Raw genomic sequence first — 20,256 nt, 5'->3', positions numbered from 1 at the left:
GCGTTATATCTCAAGATCTAAATTTGGCTTTTAGGAACATAAACTTCCTATAATGTTATGATCCTTGCAAAAAATTCCCTTCCCTCCTCCCCACTGTCATCGAGTTTTTTTGCTTATCCAGCCCGAGGAATTGTAATTGGGAAATACAGATTTCAGTCAATGTCTTCCTTCCTCTGGATTTCTTTAAGATTATTTAAAATAAGCAATTGTGCTTCAATCATCCTGTCATTTGACACCAGGATCCCAGTGCAATAAGTCTCCATAACATGCTCTTAAATTTAGTGTTTTTCATAATTGAAAAATGAATCCTCTGAAATTATGATGACCAAGTTGGACCCCAAAGAAGAAGTATGAGAGTATCCCTCCTTTGTTTCTATATAAAAATATGGAACTATGGATGGGCAACATAGGACTTTGTAGATGTGTTGGTTAGTATAGCTGAACTGTTTTTTTTCACCCTTTTAAAATTCTTCATTATTATGGATGACCCTCTGGTAGACAGAAGGGGGAAGAATATATTGGGAAATATATGTGATGTAAAAATAAAGGATATAAATAATTTTTTAAAAAATAGTGTTTTGCTACTTAAAAAAGAACATGTCCAAGACAAAATGCCATTCTCATTAAGTCTGGGGCAAATTAGCTTCTGGTTTTCCCCCCTCTTTCTTTGTTCATTAAAAAATGTTTTTATTGATGTCTTATATGTTTCTTATATTATCATAGTTTTCTCTATTATCTCTGGCATTCTCTCTCTAGGAGGACTCTCCCATATAACAAAAAGTTTTTTTAAAGAGGAAAAGAATTCAGCACAATTGATTGTTGACTTGAAGAAGTTAAAAATATGTACTTTATATAACTTCTATGGACCGCCCACCTCCACAAAAGGTTGGGTTGGGAATGCCCTCTCATGACTCTTTCTGAGTCATGCTTGATCTTTCTAATTTTGTTACTTTTTATTTTTTAGTGTGTTTTTGTTCTTTCCATTTACATTGCTGTAGTTACTGTGTGTGTTGTTTTCTTGGCTTCACTTACTTCACTCTGCACCAGTTCATATAGAGTTTTTTCATGCTTAGTCATCACACACATAATTTCTCATACTATAGTGCAGTAAAATTTCATCGTATTCACACATTTGTTTTGCCATTCTCCTGTTGATGGGTAGCTATTTTATTTCCCATTCTTTGCTATTGCAAAAAGTGCTGATATGACTATTTTGTTAAACTATGATGACTTTTTCTTATCAGTGGGGTATTATCCCAGTAATGGAGTCTTTGGTTCAGAGTATGGACATGTTAGTTACTTTATTTGCTAATTCTAAATTACTTTCCAAATTGATTGTACCATTTTACAGTTCCACCAACAATGTATTTCTGTGTCTACCATTATAAAACTTCTCCAACACAATTTGCATTGGGTGGGGAGGTTATATTTGCTAATTTGTAGGATGTGAAGAGAAACCTCAGGGCTATTTTAACTTAAATTTCTCTTATTTTTAGTGATATAGAACATTTTTTCATGTAGTTATAAATAATTTGTAATTCTTTTGAGCACTGCTTATTGATATAATCCAGCCAATTATCAATTGGGGAATTACTATTAGCTTGTTATATTTATTTACTATTTATATATTTTGGATACTAAGCCCTTATTGGAGAAATTTGATACTAAGATTTTTTTTTCATTCAACTAGACATGATCACTGAATGTTCCTCCAGTTATTGAAGTTGTTCTTTATTTCTTTAAGAAGCATTCTTTAATTAAGTTTATTCAAGTCTTTTGTGTGTGTTTCTTGCTGCTTTTAAAAGCATACATAACCCTAAGACAACTCTTTGGCAAATGCCATTCTCTCTATTTTATTTAATGAAACAGTACCTTCAGATGTTTAGTAAGTCAAAGAGAGAACAAAACTTGTGAAATTGTGGCTTTTCATGATTAGAGGGTTAGATTTGAAGTCAAAAGATCTGAGTTTAAGTCCTGGCTTTGACACCTATTAATTGTATGCTTAGAAGCAAGTTGCTTAATATCTCAGAGGCTAAGTGTCTCCTATAAGATTAGGATGGATAATGATATCACTTCCCTCATGGGTATTGTTATAAAGCTTGAATATACATATATGTGTGTATATATATATATGTATATATATATATATATATATATATATATATATATATATATATATATATATATATAAAATTTGGAAGTTGAAACAAAAAGATACAGAATGGGATAGTAGAAGGTATGGAACTAGGAGACCAGATACCCAACTTCTGGTACAAGCTCCACCATTTATTTATAAGCTATGTGACCTTGGCAAGATATTTTATATCTCTGATCCTTGGTTTCCACTGTATAAATTGGGGCAAACTTCAATTTTCCTGTTAATCATGTGGGGTCATTGTGAGGTCTGGGGTTAGGCTACACTGATAGAAGTAATGTGGTCCAGAACAAGGAAGGTAATCTTCATATTGTATTTCATATTCCTTATACCCATCTGGTGAATAGCATTTGCTTCTAGTCATTCTATTTGGGGAGGATATTGATGAAATGGGTTATTTCCAGAGGATTGTCAAGATGATGAAAGGTATGAAATCCACAGCAATCAATTAATCAAGAAGCAGTTATTAAGCATGGGGTAATGACCTTGTACTGGTGATAGAGACATATATCTAAAAATAAAAGGGCTAGTTGGCACAGTGGATAGAGAGCTGGGCCTGCAGTCAAGAAGGCTCATCTTCTCAAGTTCAAATCTGGTGCCAGACGCTTAGTGGCTATGTGACCATGTGTAAGTCAAGGAAATGGCAAACTACTCTAGTATCTTTTCTAAGAAAACCTTGAATGGAGCCATGAAGAGTGAGACATGACTGAAACAACTGCACACAGCAAAAGAGCTTATGTTTTATTGGGGAAGACAACAATATATTTGACTAGAGGGTGCAAGAGATAGAGTGGCTGGCCTGGATGCAGGAAGACTTGAGCTCAAATTTGGCCTTAGACACGTGGCAAATTACTTAATCTCTGTTTGCCTCAGTTTCTTCGGCTATAAAATGGGGATATTAAAAACATCTAATTTGCAAGATTGTTGTGAGAATTGAATGAGGTAATATTTGCAAAGTGGTTAGCACAGGGCTTGGCACATAGTAGAGAATGCTATATACATGCTTATTCTCTTCCTTCTCTTCACTGTGTATATGCAGCAGGTACCTCAGTCCACTTTAGGAGTGGATTTATTTCTTCTACTTTTCTTTGTACCAAATTTATGAGCCATTTTGCATTTTAATTGTTTGAAAGATCCCTTACTGATTTTATAAGCAGAAAATTATTGATTTTCTTAATTTCCCATGTAAAAAGATAGACTTGAATTTGTCCCCTTATTTATTGTCCTTATGTCTGGCATTATTTATTTCCAACATGAAACGGCTTCCAGCATGGCTGCTCTTTCCTTCTTTTTTATGAGTTAGTATTATTGCTGACCCACTGCCCTCACAAATTCCCTGAAATGACAGCAGGGGGAGCTGGCCAGTTATATGTAAGATTTCTATACCCACTGTATGACTCAAAAAATTTGGGTTTTGCATAGTGCAAATATGTACTAATGTATACTATAAGGATGGTACTCATGTATTTAAAATCTAGAAGTTAAAAATTATTTATTTTCCCAAGGTGAAGAAATAGATGAAACTAAAGAAGATATTAGCAACCATTTCTTTTAAAAAATTATCTTATTTTTATTGTAGCTTTTGCTTTTATATTACATTACTTTCTGAAATATTTGTCCTTCTACTTTTGCCTAGCAAGTCATCCAAAGGCTGTATAGGGTGTGTAGGGAGGACTAGTTCCTCTGGTGTGAGGGTTTGCTGAGCTCTTTTCAGGACTGCTCATTTATCTTTAGTATACGACTTTCACCCAACTCTTACCTGTGACTCCAGGATGCTGTAGCATACACAGCAGCCACACACATCTAGAAAAATCATCTTGTCAGTTGGCGTAAACCAAGCTGCAAGTAGCCAACAGCCTCCAACCTGTCTGTGAGTCAGGGCAGTGTTTACTCCAAGCATGTGAAGACTTCCCTCAGCAGAATGAATGGATGGGAACAATCTGTTCCAAGGACCATGAAGGCAGCTGAAGGAGGTACTGTGAAGCACTTAGAGTTTGGTCAGATATCAAGGACAAGGTCATCCACTGCATCCAAGGCCATTACCAATTATCTTGACTTTTGTCTTGCCACTGGAATTCAATGACTGGAAGAGAGAATGAGGCTAATGACTTTGTACAAGTCTCCCTCACTCAAGAGTCAGGACATCACTCTCTGATGTCAATTGGTTCTCTTCACAAGGAAGGATGAACAATGGAAAGCCATCCTTTGTAATAAGAATTAAGAGAAAAAAATCAGTTTTGAAAAAACTATCCAAACAGACTGACCATGTATGGCAGGATGTACTATATTCTAAATTTATAATCCCACCTTAGCAATTAAGGGATGGAGAAGCTTGTTCTCAACTTTTCTCTGGGGCCAAGTTTGATAATTATAATTACACAGCATTCAGTTTCAGTTTTTTGTTCTTTCTACTTTTATTATTGTAATCATTGTATGTGCTGATTCATTCCATGTCAGTTCATGTAAATTTTGCCATGCTTCTTTTAAATCTTAACATTACAATGCAATAATACTTTTATTTGCTTTGAGTCAGCCCTCAGTAGTTGAATACCTACTTTGTTTCCACCTCTTTCCTATCAAAAATATGCTATTCTGAATATTTTGATGTATGTAAGAATTTTTGGTCTCTGATGTCCTTAGATAGATATGATTAACAGTAGGTTATGGTATGGACAACCTAGTCACCTTTTGAGCATAATTTGAAATATCTTTCCAGAATGGTTTGATCAAGTCACAGCTCCACCAGCAGTGCATCAGTTGCCCTGTATCTGTACAACCATTCCAGCTGTTACTACTTTCATCTTTTTGTCACCTTTGCCAATTTGGTGATTATAAGATGAAACCTTATAATTTTTTTGATTTGCAGTCAAGGATGATACTTTCAAGACCTTATTTCATAGCATAGTAGACACAGGGGCCTCTGACAAGTTCAAGATAGTTATTTCTAATCTTCCTCTCTCCCTTTATGCATCTCTTTTATTTATTTATTTTTTAAAACTCTTACTTTCTCTCTGAGAATCCAAGGCAGAAGAGCAGAAAGGGCTAGGCAATTGGGATTAAGTGACTTGCCCAGGGTCACATAGCAAGGGAATGTCTGAACTCAGCATCTTCTTTCTTCAGGCTTAGCTCTCTAAGATTCATTGAGTCACCTAGCTTCCCTCTCTTTTATTTTTCTACATTATCTTCCTTTCTCTCTGAATGCTCTTACCTTCCCTCTCTGATTGAATCTTCTCTCCTGCTTAGGTCTGAAGTTCATCTATAAACAGTGCTTAATCCCATTGTTAGCAATATTAGTCCTATCAGGTAAAGGATGACCTCCTAGGTTAAAGTTATGCTTTTTTTAGATTTAGGATCTAATTGACCTGGGTACTTTATCAATAAGTTCAGGTCCCTAACCATCCATACCATATCATTCTATTCAACCCTTTTCCATATCCTTTCATAAATCCTCCCAAGGAGGCCTACTCTATGCTCTGGGGGCATGGTTTTAGAAAAACTGACAAACAGTTATTATCAGAAGAGCTATCAGGCTGCCTATCAGCCACAATTCAATTTTGCCACATAAACAGATGAGCTCCTTTTCAGGCTCTATACCTTTAATGTCATCCAGTATAATGCTTCTCTGGTGTAGGTATTCACTGGTATTATATTGAAACATCCTCATGCCTACCTTTTGTAGCCTTTCACTACTTTGGGGGAGACCTAGAACTTTTAAATTCTTCAGATACTGAAGTATTCTATCTATAGTGAGACTCTAGACTGACTTTCCCAGCTTATACACTAGGAGATTGGGTTTTCAGAGAATGGTTGTCTCCATCTTCCCTTTAGAGATCTAGGAATATCCTTGAGGAGTTGTAGAGATCTCCTAAAGCTATTATTTCAAGTCTGGTACCTTCCCCCCAATATCAGTTACCTAGAATCAATTAATATCCTCTCAATACTAAGTGATTAGCAACTCACTATCAATTTAATGACTTGATTAACCAAGATAAATTAACTAATTAACATTAACAAGTGTTCAAAAAGATATTTGCAGAAGAGATAAAATAAGTCCAAAAGTACAAGAATGGTGCCCTGAATTAAGGCATATACACCCTCTATTCTTCAGTCCCTGGGGAAAGTAGGTTCAAAAGTTTACTTTTGGGTATAGCATAGCTGATGAATGAATCACTCCTTTGTTTGGAGAACATAGCATCTTAGCTATTAGGTTGACCATTGCTGGTCTGGGTGAAGCAGATTGCTATACACTGTTAGCTCCTTTCCATGCTTGGCAATTGGTAGCTTTTATGGTGTTTCAAAGCTCTTAGGATCACAACTGGAATAATTTTATCTCTAGTACTCATTCAACCAAGAGCAGGAAAGAAGAAACATAACAGGAGCAGAAGAAATAATAGTGCCATATGGTCAAGGACAGATGTCAGCCCAGGTTTGAGTAGGCCACTGGTGCTGCCTCTTCCCCACCTACAGGCAAAAAGCAGTTCTATGAGGGTCACAGACTTGGTCAAAACAGTTCCCACAAGGGCAGGAGATGGTTCAGTGGATTGAGAGTCAGGCCTCAAGACAGGAACTTCTGATTTCAAATCTGGCCACAGATACTTCCTAGATGTGTGACCCTGGGCAAATCACTTAACCCTTATTGCCTAGCCTTTACCACTCTTCTTCCTCAGAACACCAATACATAGCATTGATTCTAAGAAAAAAGATAAGGGTTTGGGAAAAAAAAACCAGCCTTCAGTATAATACACCAAGATTTCAAAATCTATTTCTAGTCTAGTTATCAGTAGACTTGTTTTGTTCCAGACAGGCATTAGGATATGTTTGGAGCAGCTTCTGAATATATAGCCTGATTCTAGATAATTCCCATTTGTTCCCTTTGCTTCCATGAAATGGAGTCTTTCCCAGAATTGGTTGAAAGAGATGTTTAAGTGTTTCTTTCACATTGAGTTTTCATTAGGGAAATAATTAGGCCTATGCAAGGAATGTGACATCTTAACTACAAGTTAGGTCCCACAAGAAGTACTATTGATCTAAGCCAGTAAATGCTATATTTAGAGAATCCAATCCTACCATAAACACATGGATATTTAGGCAGAGGTGCTGGTGCTAATTCAAGAAGAACTTGCCATCCTATTTTCTCCCACCATCAATATTGGTTGAAATCTGTGGTTCTCAAAGTGTGGTTCAGGTACTCATAGGAGTTCTCAATACCCTCTGGAGGTCTATCAGGTCCAAAAAATCAGGTTATAATAATATGATTTTTAATTTCTAAGGTGGTAAAATATCGATAGGATCCACATAAATGAAATCCCTTTGAGGGATCCTCAGTAAATTTTAAGAGGGCAAAGGCAGCCTGGGGACTAAAAGTTTAAGAACTCTTGGTTTATATATTCTTTGGGGGCACATTTCTCATAATTGCTAATGATTACAGGCAGTTGAACCTAGCCAGTGTCCTCCAGAGTTCAGCAACAAAAAACAACAGCCCGAATAGATTCTCTGCCCTCAAGCCCCTTCTCCATCTCTTTTGCTTCAGTCTAAGAACTGAGCTTCAGGAACGTTGTCTTTGGCAGGCTGTAACAAGCCCAGCTCATAGAGCAGTGCCATAAGGGATTAGCTTATGGCTCTTTGGCACTAATTGGCCCCTTCCTCACACACAGCAACTTCCTCTGCCTGCAGCAGGACAAAACTCATAAAAATGGGAGGCATTCCTTTATACCTTTGAAAAGTTCAAAGGGACCTATTTCCCCATAAGATTTAGCATCTGAAGGCAATGAGATATTCTGAGAAAAGGGGCCAGCACCCTCAGGGCACTGGGGAATGATTCTTAAAGAGTCAGGCAGGATACAGATGGCTGCTGAGAACTGTTACTCACCACATACCTACTGCTTCCCCTCCTCCATCACCTGTTTGGGTACCTTATGTCCCAATAGTTCAGTTGGTGAAAAGAGGATATGGATGAAATCAGATTTTCAGATTTGGACTAATTTTGCTTTGCTTTGTTCTCTAGACTATAATAAAGTAGATAATCTGTGGAACTATTTCTGGTGGCAATAACTGGATACTCTGGCAATGACTAGAGAGATATTAGGGAACCTGTGAGTGCCTCGTTATAATGGAGATAGAAATATTTCTTCAGCTAGAGAGAGATAGATATAGAGATGCCACTAGAGGGGTTACTCTGGGTTTGCCTATTGATCACTATTGATGGCTAATAGATCAAGATATTTTCCTAACCTCCTCCTCCCTCAATACCATCCTTCACCTCCCAATTTCCACCCATGCCCTTCTGCCTCCCTTTCCCCTCCCCAGGTCTTAGTCAGCCACCTTCTAAGTAACTCAGGGGAGCTATGAGATTTCAGAAAAATATTCTTCACTCTTCCTTTCTCAAGTAAGGGGGTTTATTGGGAACAACAGGATGAGGATTGAGGTGAGAGGGATGTCCCTAATCTGCAAGGAGAATTCGGAGGATTATGAAAAATGTCAGTCCTATAGACAGATAGAGAGATGGAGGACAATTGTTAAATCTTTCTTCTTCCAAAACCACCAACAAAAGTTAATTTCTTTTCAGCCAACTCTAGAAGCCCCCCAAGGGTCCTTCAGCCTGGGACAGAAGCTAACAGGGATCAGTTCTCAGCTTCTTCCCCTTTCAGCCAGAAGCCAAAGAAGTCTCTCTCTAAAACCAAGAGAAATAGTTCAAAGCTAGAAATCCCAGCTTCTTCATCACTCTGTCAGAGCCACCCAGGTCACTCCCTTTGGTCAGAAAACCCCAGAGAAGAAGTTTCTCCCTTGGTCAGTAACTCTCAGAGAAGAAGTTTTTATTTCATCTCCTCTGGCTAGGCTCCCAACTGCCTTTCCTGGGAACATTCTGTTTTGGAATCTTCACCTTGATTGACAGATCAGGTCCCCCCAGCTTTGTTTCTTGCATTCTTGAAATTCTCTCTTCCTCTATGCCTCTTCCACATTCCCCCCTTTTCTTCTATAAAAAATTGCACCTTGCATTTTTAATGATACTTACCTTTATTATAATTCTATTCTTAAATCTGTGCTATCTTAAATATTTCCTTACCCCCCCCCCATAACAAAATTCTAACTTATCTTAGCTATTCTAGCTACCTAGATGCTAAGCTGAGTGGTATAGGAAAATGGTTTAGGTAAGGGATTTACATGAACATAGTTTTTTTACATCACAACAAATCAAGTAATAATTTTCAAATCATTCCAACAAGTTACACTAACATTCAGAATATGCAATTGTCCTATTTACAAATACTTATAAATTCACTAAGTAAAATCTTCTAATACTAACAAATGCTAACCTACAATCATAATGCAATCTAACTTCTATACTTCAGTCTCTACTTTCCTAAGACTTGAACAAATTCACTAGGCTGTCACTATTGTTAGTAGTTAAAATATTAATAAACTATTCTAATTAAATTAGTTCATTAGTAACTTGGTATTTACATGTGTACATAGGTTGTACTTAGTACAGATTTACATATGTACATCATTCTAAATTTCTGTGCAAACTCATGCAGAAAAGAAATATCTTTATCTGTTTGAATTTTCCACAAACATTTTTATCAGCATGTTTTTTGTTATGCAACTATGCACGTTATATACTTACCCATTCCATGAGACATCTTCCTAAAGTGTAATTCTGTGTAGCATATGCATGCATATATGTGATGTTAACATGTATGACACATTCTTACATATCTTCATGATCAGAAGTTCCAAAATTCCAAAGTTCCAAAGTCCTTCTTTGTCTTTTTATGCTGCTTGTAGAACTCTGTCTTCCTCTCTGGTGAGCATGCCACTCTTCATCTTCTAGTCTTGATTGAAGACGTGTTCTTCAAATCAGGATACACTGAAAAATCAGGAGCCAGGAACACATGAACATGTATGCAAGTTAGGTTTTTACATGTGCATGCAGGTAAGAGTGAAATTTACAAATGTATGGAAGTAAGATGGAATCTTCATGAATGTTTGTCAGAATTTATCGATCTTCATGTTTGAAAGTAAGGATTACATGTGTACTCTTCATGCATGAGGTTAAGATTTGCATACTGTGAATCTTAAAAACTGCTCAGACTCTACCTTAGAACATTGGGTTAAGCTATTCCCTTATTGTAACAAATGGAGGTACTTGATCAGGAATGTATTGGGGATTTTAACATTACTCCACCCATACATAGGCATACTTTTGGGGAAGATAAAGTTGTAAAATTCCTTACTGAACAATGAAAAGTCCCCAACTCATACTTATAGTGAAGCTAAAACCTTAAGCTAGGTCTATTTTTAGATCTAATACAAAAGGATGCTAAGTACCTATAAAGGTTAAATTAATCACTAAAAGGTCAAGCAACTCACAAAAGGCAAACTTAACAAAAGAGGTGTGAAGTTTTAGTCTACCTAGAGAAGGTGAGAACAAAAGATGTGAACTAAGAATGGTCAGTCCTGGGGAAAACGTCTACTATAATTGGTAGATGTGAAAATTTAGGGGAGGTGACATAAGAGAAATTTCTCATTAAAAGGAGCTGGGTCTCTAAACTTAGGGTGGGAGTTCGGACTAGTTGGAGTTTTGGAGTTGGTGTGGAGGAGCTGGCTCTCTGAACTTAGTTGGAGTTTTGCTTGGGACAAAACCTTGTGGTGAGTGGATAAAAGACTGACTAGTTTCTCTTAAGGCTTAGGCCTAGGCCATTTGGCTGACTTGGGTATTTCATATTTGGGAATTTTTCCCATAGTGACCACTTATTTTTGATAAAAATCAAGACACTAAAATTATCTTTACAGTTTTGGCAATTCACAGTCTTGAAAACCATATTTTTTTGTGGTCACAATATATACATCTTCGTGAATGAAAATAAACTGTACATGTGTTTTTCATGGATGGGTGTGAGCATTATGCATGGGTTCTCAAGATTTTGTTAAGAATAGTGATTTGAATTTTTTTTTCAAGGAGATTTATCGTATGATTTCTGTAATTATTTTTGTATAGTTACTATACTTAGTTCTTGGAGATAGAATGTAGAAAATTATGAATTCATTTGCAATAACATTGTTTCTTTCTGTTCAATTACTGTGTCCAGCAGAGACTTCATATAAAAATTATATAGAGGCTTTTTTCTTATGGCTGCTAATCTTTTAAATGTATATTTCTCTTTTTGTCTGAATTTCCACAGGACATAGACTGTATCATTAATCCTTCACTGGTTATTTAACAAATTTGGACCCTTTGTCACAAGAGGAATAGGGTGAAAGAGTTCATTTTTATCACTATTAAAAGGGAAAAAACCCTTTCCTCTTTCTTTCTCTCAAAGATACATGATTTACTGATGGTTTACCATCAGCAGAAAAGGTAATATATTTGTGTCTATGCCTCATAAATATTTCACCATCCTCTGAAAGTCTTTTGCTTTGTAGTGAATTGAAATATGTTATGAAAAAGAAAACAAGCCCTTTTAAAATACCTACTATGTACCTGGCACTGTGCTAAGCATTTTCCCAATATTTTATTTGAGACACAATCAATCCGCAGAAATAGGTGCTCTTAGTATTCCCATTTTATAGTTGAGGAAACTCAGAGTTTAAATGACTTGTCCAGGCTCCCACAACTAACAGGTACCTGAGGTCAGATTTGAACCAAGTCTTCCAACTCCAGGACCTGCACTCTATGCACTACATCATCTAGTTGCCTATGAAGCCAGAATATGTGCAGTTAGAATGCATGTTATATTGAGAATAGCCAATGAAAATCCAGTCCTTATAGGATGCTCTGATATTTTCTTTTGGGGGTGAGGTTTGCACACATAAATGCACAAATATTTCTTGTCAAATGAACTGAGCCAAATTAATAAAAAAAATAAACAAACTATTCCCTTGGTTGATAAATGGCCAAACATTATGAACAGACAGTTTTCAGAGGAACAAATCAAAGTTATCAATAGTCACATGAAAAAAAAATCTCTAAATTAAAAATAATTAGGGAAATGAAAATTAACAAAACTTTTCCCCCTCTTTTCCCCCCTATTTTCTTTTTTTACTTACATCAAACACATTGATAAATCAGCAAGTGCATACTGTTGCTATAATTATTATTATTTTTAGGGAAGGGAAAGGGGGAAACGTTGCAACTGGAACCTCTGGGTGGGCAAAGGCTGGTCTGGAGGGAGTACTATGCAGGCAAAGCTGTGCCAGGCTCAGAGCATTGAACACAGGCAGTGGGGAAGCAGTTAGAGAAGAAGCACAGAGCACAGAGTGGGCAACCTGGTTGTAGCAGCAGAGACACTCCATATTGCCCCCCTCCCCTTCCTGAGGTTTTGGCCTCAGGGCACATCCAGTTTAACCCAGCTGGACTTAATTCCATCAAAGCCTTAGGAGGGCAGGGAAGCTCAAGCTCCATTACCCCTCCCCCACAGACTGTGCTGAGAGATTTTCTGACAAAGTTTCAAGGGTAAAGGCTGAAAGAAAAGGCCAAAATCACACAAAAAAATGAGAAGAGCAAGAGAGCAGGAAACTGCACGGAGTAAAGAAGGGGTAAATATGAGCAAACAACAGAAAAAGAAAAAAGAAATTATAATCGACAGCTTCTATACAGGCAATGAACAAAGAGCAAACGGAATAGAGAAGGAGGGAACACCAAGAAAGAAAAAAAAAACAGAAACCCCAGCGAATTGGATACAGGCTCAGGAAGAACTCAAAATACAATAAAAAACAATTAAGAGAGGCTGAAGACAACTGGGAAAAGAACTTAAAAAGTAAGATAAGTCATCCAGAAGCAGATGCACTTGAACTAAAATAAGAAAATAGTGTTTCGAAAGCCAAAATTAACCAGCTTGAAAACGAGGCAAAGAAGATGAAAGACGACGCAAAGAAGATGAAAGATGAGGCAAAGAAAATGAAAGATGACCTCCAAAGAAAATCAGGCCAGAAGGAGAAGGATGACCAAAAATCCAGGGATGAAATTCCAACTTTAAAATCCAGAATACAACAACTAGAAACAAGCAACTTCACAAGGCAGCAGGAAACTATAAAACTAAATCAAAAGAATGAAGAATTTGAGGAAAATATGAAGCACCTCATTTACAAAACATAAGATTTAGAAAATTGTTCCAGGAGAGACAACTTAAGAATCATTGGTCTACTGGAATACCATGATAAAAGAAAAAATCCTAGACATCATACTACAGGAAATTATCCAAGAAAACTGCCCTGATATTCTAGAACAAGAGGGAAAAGTGGAGATTGAAAGAATCCACAGATCACCTGCTGTACTTAATCCCCAAATGACAACACCCAAGAATGTTATAGACAAATTCAAGAACTATCAGACCAAGGAAAAAGTATTATAAGCTGCTAAGAAGAAGTCATTCAGATACCATGGAACCACAGCGAGGATAACACAGGATTTGACTGAATCTACACTGAAGGACCAAGAGGCATAGAATATGATATTCCAGAAAGCAAGGGAACTAGGTCTACAGCCAAGAATCAATTACCCAGCAAAACTGACTATATTCTTACAGGGGAAAGTATGGTCATTTAACAAAATATTCCAAGCATTTGTAAATAAAAGACCACACCTGAACAGAAAATTTTATGCCCAACCATAGAACTCAAGAGAATCATCAAAAGGTAATTAAGAAAGAGGGAAAAAGAAAAAACAAAAACAAAAAACTCCAAAAAACAAAAAAACTTTATTTTAAGAGTCCCAATAAATTAAAATAATATGTATCCCTATAAGAAAAGAGGTCATTGGTAACTCTTAAAAATTGTTATTATCACCTGGGCAGCTAGGTGGAACTTAGATGGAACAGTGACAAACTGTATAGGATGAAATGCCAAGACATAAATATGTATATAGAAATATGTATGCATAGATACATATAACTAGAGATAAAAAAGAGGTTAATACTAAAAGAAATGGGAAAAGAAACAAAAGGGGGGTAAATTTATATGTCACAAAGAAGCTCATGGTGGGAAGGGGGAGAACATGAATACACTGGAAGGGTAAAGAGGTTGGAGATAGGAAATACTCAATCTTATGTGCATTGAAATAGACTCAAAGAGGGAAGAATGATCCAATCCATTGGGGGCAGAGAATAGATTTGAGCCCTATAGGGGAGTAGACAGGTAACAAATGAACTCATGGGGAGGGAAGCAGTAAAAGGGAGGGAGAGAGTTGGGGTGGTAGTTTATTTTTTTTAAACCCTTACCTTCCGTCTTGGAGTCAATACTGTGTATTGGCTCCAAGGCAGAAGAGTGGTAAGGGCTAGGCAATGGGGGTCAAGTGACTTGCCTAGGGTCACACAGCTGGGAAGTGTCTGAGGCCAGATTTGAACCTAGGACCTCCCATCTCTAGGCCTGGCTCTCAATCCACTGAGCTACCCAGCTGCCCCCTTGGGGTGGTAGTTTAAAAAGACTGAAAATAAAATAAGGGTGGAATAAGAAGGGAGGGGGGGTAGAAAGGGAAGTAAAATAAGGATGAGAATTAGGGGGACTGATTAAAAACAAAGCACTGGTGTAGAAGGAAATAGTGAAAGAAGAAAAGGCAGGACTAGGAGTGGAAATCAAAATGTTGGGAAATACATAGGCGGTAATCATAACTCTGAATGTGAATGGAATGAACTCACCCATAAAACACAAGCAAATAGCAGAGTGGATTAGAATCCAAAACACTACCAAATGCTGTCTACAAGAAACACACATGAGGAAGGTAGGCACTCATAGGGTAAAAGTAAGAGGATGGAGCCAAATCTATTGGGCATCAACTGATAAAAAGAAGACAGGAGTAGCAATCATGATATCTGACAAAGCCAAAGTAAAAACAGATCTAGTTAAAAGAGATAGGGACGGTAATTATATCCTGATAAAAGGCAGTATAGACAATGAGGAAATATCATTACTTGACATGTATGCACCAAATGGCATAGCATCCAAATTTCTAAAGGAGAAACTAGTGGAGCTCAAGGATGAAATGTAAAAACTATACTAGTAGGAGACCTGAACCTTCGTCTATCCGAACTAGATAAATCAAACCAAAAAATAAATAAGAAAGAGCTAAGAGAAATGAATGAAATCTTAGAAAAATTAGAGTTAGTAGATATGTGGAGAAAAAATAAATAGGGACAAAAAGGAATATACCTTTTCAGCAGCACATGGTACATTCACAAAGATTGACCATATACTAGGGCATAAAAACATTGCAAATAAGTTCAAAAGAGTAGAAATAATAAATGCAACCTTCTCAGATCACAATGCCATGAAAATGATAATTAGTAAGGGTAAATAGAGAGGCAAATAAAAAATTAATTGGAAATTAAACAATACAATTCTCCAAAATCAGTTAAAGAACAAATCATAGAAATAATTTCATTGATGAAAATGACAGTGATGAGACATCCTTTCAAAACCTATGGGATGCAGCCAAAGCAGTACTCAGGGGGAAATTTATATCCTTGTGTTCATATATTAACAAATTAGAGAGGTAGTGGTTAATGAATTGGGCACGCAAATTAAAAAACTAGAAAGTGAACAAATTAAAAATCCTCAGATGAAGACTAAATTAGAGATCCTAAAAAATCAAAGGAGAAATTAATAAAATTGAAAGTCAGAGAACTATTGATTTAATAAATAAGACTAGAAGCTGGTACTTTGAAAGAACAAATAAAATAGACAAAATACTGGTTAATCTAATTAAAAAAAGGATAGAAGAAAACCAAATTGACAGTATCCAAGATGAAAAGGGAGATCTCACCTCTAATGAAGAGGAAATTAAGGCAATCATTAAAAATTATTATGCCCAATTATATGGCAATAAATATGGCAATCTAGGTGATATGGATGAATATTTACAAAAATATAAATTGCCTAGATTAACAGAGGAAGAAATAGACTACCTAAACAACCCTATATCAGAAAAAGAAATTGAACAAGCTATCAAAGAACTCCCTAAGAAAAAATCCCCATGTGCAGATGGATTCACAAATGAATTCTATCAAACATTCAAACAACTAATCCAAATATTATACAAACTATTTGACAGAATAAGCAAAGAATGAGTTATACCAAATTCCTTTTATGACACAAATATGGTACTGATTCCAAAGCCAGGTAGGTCAAAAACAGAGAAATAAAACTACAGACCAATCTCCTTAATGAATATAGATGCAAAAATCTTAAATAAGATACTAGCAAAAAGACTCCAGCAAGTGATCATGAGGGTTATTCACTATGACCATGTAGAATTCATACCATTGTAAACCTTAAAATTTCTTAGACTTATGAATGTTGGAAATTTCCCCATTGGGAAATTTCATACTTGAAAAAATTTCCTACTGATAGTAAGAACTCTATTGGAATGTGAAACTCCTTGGCATGGGAGGATCCTTCTCCTCCCTACTTAAGACTACTTTAGGACAGAAACCTTTTGCTAAACAATGGAAAGGGCTTTGACCTATGCTTAAGCATAGAACAGGAAGTTCTTTGAGTCATGATTGATTTTAGAATTGATACAATAGAGATACTTGGAATGACAGAACCAGGTCTTGGAACTTACAATCTCCACCCTACTCAGAGTAACAGGATTTAGGAAGGGCTGCAGCAAAGATCAAGATTTAATTATTTGAGAATATGACCTTCAACAGACATATGCAAAGGCTATAGACCTCTGGGCGGTCCTGGGTTAAGCTAGAGCCACCATTGGCACAGGGGAGACATCGACAGTGATTGGTAAATGTGAGAACTGAGAGGAGGGGACTTAGATGGTTTCCTTAAAGATAGCGGGGTCTGAGGATGGTGAAAAGGAGGTTTTGCTCTGAGAGGTTTTGCTCTGAAGGAGTCTGAGAGGAGAGAGGTCCTGGAGGGAGAGCTCCTGGAGAGATCTGAGAGGGAGGCTGGAGGTGGAGGCCCCTGAGACTGTTTCTCCATTTTGGTCACGTGAGTGATAGGGACTGATCTCTTTTCTTTGCCTCAGCTATCTAAGGGCTTGGGCCTTTGGCCCAGTCTAAGGAGAGGGGGTATTTAAGTCCTATTAGGAAAACCTTCCACATAATTGACCAATTAACAAGCAAATAGACAAAAATCACATGATTATCTCAATAGATGCAGAAAAAGCCTTTGACAAAATACAACACTCATTCCTATTGAAAACAATAGAAAGGACTTCCAGTTAATTCATGGTGGCAAGCTAAACTCGGCTTACTTACTCTCCCCAACATACCAACAAGGACTACCCCAAAAGAACTTAAAAATCATTTTTTAAAATTATATATATATATTTATTTATTAAAAACCTTACCTTCTGTCTTGGAGTCAATACTGTGTATTGGCTCCAAGGCAGAAGAGTGGTAAGGGCTAGGCAATGGGGGTCAAGTGACATGCCCAGGGTCACACAGCCAGGAAGTGTCTGAGGTCAGATTTGAACTTCTGAAGTGAGAAAGGGTTCACCTCTGGGTCCTTGGAGCTGACTAGGACAGCAGGGGACCCACCCCTGAAGGCAGCTAGGCAGAAAACCCCAGTGCACAAGAGAGTGCAGACCTTAGGTTCCCAGAGCCAGTGTGCATGCCAGAGCCAGGGAGTGAGTGAGGAGTGCTCCTGGAGCAAATGGGACACTTTTGTGTCCTTGGGAGCTGACTCGGACCCCCCCCCCCGGGTCTTACCCCTGAAATCTGCTAGACCAGAAACCCAAGCAGGCAGGAAAATGCAGAACCTGAGCATCCCTAGGAGGGAGGCACTGAGAATAGCTGCAACGGACTGCTGAAAATTTAAAGCCTTCCCCTGGCAAAATCCTTGCTCCCTAACTCCATACACAGAGAAGCTGCTCAGCTGACTCAGATTTCTGACTAAAGAGGGAAGGGAAAACATCTAGAAAAATGGCTAATCATGCACAGGAGGCTCAAAATCCCTCCAAAGATTCTAAAAAGAAAGCAGTGACCCTTGAGATGGAGGAAAAACACAGGCTACGGAGGAAATACTGGACAAAACTCAAACAAAGGAAACCCCCCCCCCCAAAAAAAAACCAAAAATTGTAAAAATGGAGATTTGAACCCTGGACTTAAATTCCCAGAAGTCATTGGTAGTTCCCAGAATTCCCCCAAATCCCAACTGAAATACCCACCTGGGCTGAGAACAAAATGGGTATTTAAACTGACTTTACTGCCTCCCTCCCTCCCTGCTTCCGTTTCCAAGCACATGCGGCTCTATACCTAGCAGGCAAGATGTAGAGTAAGAGGTTGTGCCTAGGCATGTGTTTTCTCATTTTGTATTTTCTTTTATTTCTTAATCTTTAATAAACCTTATAAAAATATAATACTTTTAGCAGAGAAACTAATCTTAACTGTTATAGGTTTGGAGAACCACGTCCGTTGTGATGAAATACCCTCAATCTTTTTTACTTTCCTAAATCTTTACTAAGTTCAGCTTTTAATAGCTAGTGCCTAGATTTTCTAAGCCATGTTTCTCCAAGGCTTTTTAGCAAGCCTCTTGACTCATCTCACTCCTGCCTGCAATCTACACCCAGATTGTTCTCACCTGGTGCCTGCCCTTCCTACCCAGCCCGGCCCGGCTTGGCTCCTGTGCCTACTCCTCCACTCCAGTGATCCGGACCTTGCTCTCGATCACCTGGTGACCCTCCTGCCAGGGCCCAGAAAACTCTAGCCTCGAATCAGATCACTACTTGTCCTAGGTCCAGGACTCACTTCCACCAGCTGGTAAAAAGCTGGAGTGATTTTTCTTTAGGCTACAATTAGCCTCTACGTGGTCTGGGGCAGGGGATCACAGGTGGGGAGAAAGAGGAGAAGGAAGAGACTTTTCCAAACAGGAACTTAAAGCATGGCTACTTTAAAAGGATATCTTTCGATTATTGATTCTTTCACTTAGCTCAGCTGGGAGTCAGGGGGAAAATTCAGCTCCCTGCAACTCTTTAGCCAAATTTGAGATTCCTAAAATCCACCCTCACTATAGGAAGGCTGCTCAGTTGCTCAGTGAATTCAGAGCCAGGCCTAGAAACAGGAAGTCTTGGGTTCAATTCTGGCCTCAGATACTTCTGGGCAGTGTGTCTCTGGGCAGGTGATTTAACCCCCATTGCCTAGCCCTTATCAATCTTCTGCCTTTTGACAATAGGCATCTAAATGGATAAAAAACCCAAGGAACTTTACAGAGACTGGAGGTTATATATTTTTATTTATTTATTTATTTTTATTAATATATTTTATTTGATCATTTCCAAGCATTATTCGTTAAAGACATAGATCATTTTCTTTTCCTTCCCCCCACCCCCCATAGCCGACGCGTAAGTCCACTGGGCATTAGATGTTTTCTTGATTTGAACCCATTGCTTTGTTGATAGTATTTGCATTAGAGTGTTCATTTAGAGTCTTTCCTCTGTCATGTCCCCTCAACCTCTGTAGACATAGACAGGCAGTTGCTTTTTCTCGGTGTTTCCACTCCCATAGTTTCTCTTTTGCTTATGAATGGTGTTTTTTTTCTCCTGGATCCCTGCAAGTTGTTCAGGGACATTACACCGCCACTAATGGAGAAGTCCATTACGTTCGATTATACCACAGTGTATTAGTCTCTGTGTACAATGTTCTCCTGGTTCTGCTCCTCTCGCTCTGCATCACTTCCTGGAGGTTGTTCCAGTCTCCATAGAACTCCTCCACTTTATTATTCCTTTTAGCACAATAGTATTCCATCACCAACATATACCACAGTTTGTTCAGCCATTCCCCAATTGATGGGCATCCCCTCGTTTTCCAGTTTTGGGCCACCACAAAGAGCGCAGCTATGAATATTTTTGTACAAGTCTTTGTGTCCATTATCTCTTTGGGGTACAGACCCAGCAGTGCTATGGCTGGGTCAAAGGGTAGATATTCTTTTGTCGCCCTTTGGGCATAGTTCCAAATTGCCCTCCAGAATGGTTGGATCAGTTCACAGCTCCACCAGCAATGAATTAATGTCCCTACTTTGCCACATCCCCTCCAGCATTCATTACTTTCCTTTGCTGTTATGTTAGCCAATCTGCTAGGTGTGAGGTGATACCTCAGAGTTGTTTTGATTTGCATCTCTCTGATTATAAGAGATTTAGAACACTTCTTCATGTG

The 20,256-nt window shown here is 37.9% G+C and overlaps 2 long non-coding RNA genes across 4 annotated transcripts in view; one reads left to right on the top strand and one right to left on the bottom strand.

Moving 5' to 3' along the window:
* Positions 1 to 20,256, top strand: part of LOC103093933 (uncharacterized) — a 314,761-nt gene that overhangs the window by 57,963 nt on the left and 236,542 nt on the right. The window lies entirely within an intron of this gene.
* Positions 1 to 20,256, bottom strand: part of LOC103093282 (uncharacterized) — a 53,781-nt gene that overhangs the window by 5,981 nt on the left and 27,544 nt on the right. The window contains exon 2 of the long non-coding RNA XR_461864.3: positions 9,780 to 10,022. This is a non-coding gene — a long non-coding RNA (uncharacterized LOC103093282). The remainder of the gene's footprint in view (positions 1 to 9,779; positions 10,023 to 20,256) is intronic.

Source organism: Monodelphis domestica, chromosome 2 (assembly GCF_027887165.1).
Source record: "Monodelphis domestica isolate mMonDom1 chromosome 2, mMonDom1.pri, whole genome shotgun sequence".
In the NCBI taxonomy this organism is placed as follows: Eukaryota; Metazoa; Chordata; class Mammalia; order Didelphimorphia; family Didelphidae; genus Monodelphis; species Monodelphis domestica.
This window is presented reverse-complemented; position numbering and strand designations above follow the sequence as displayed.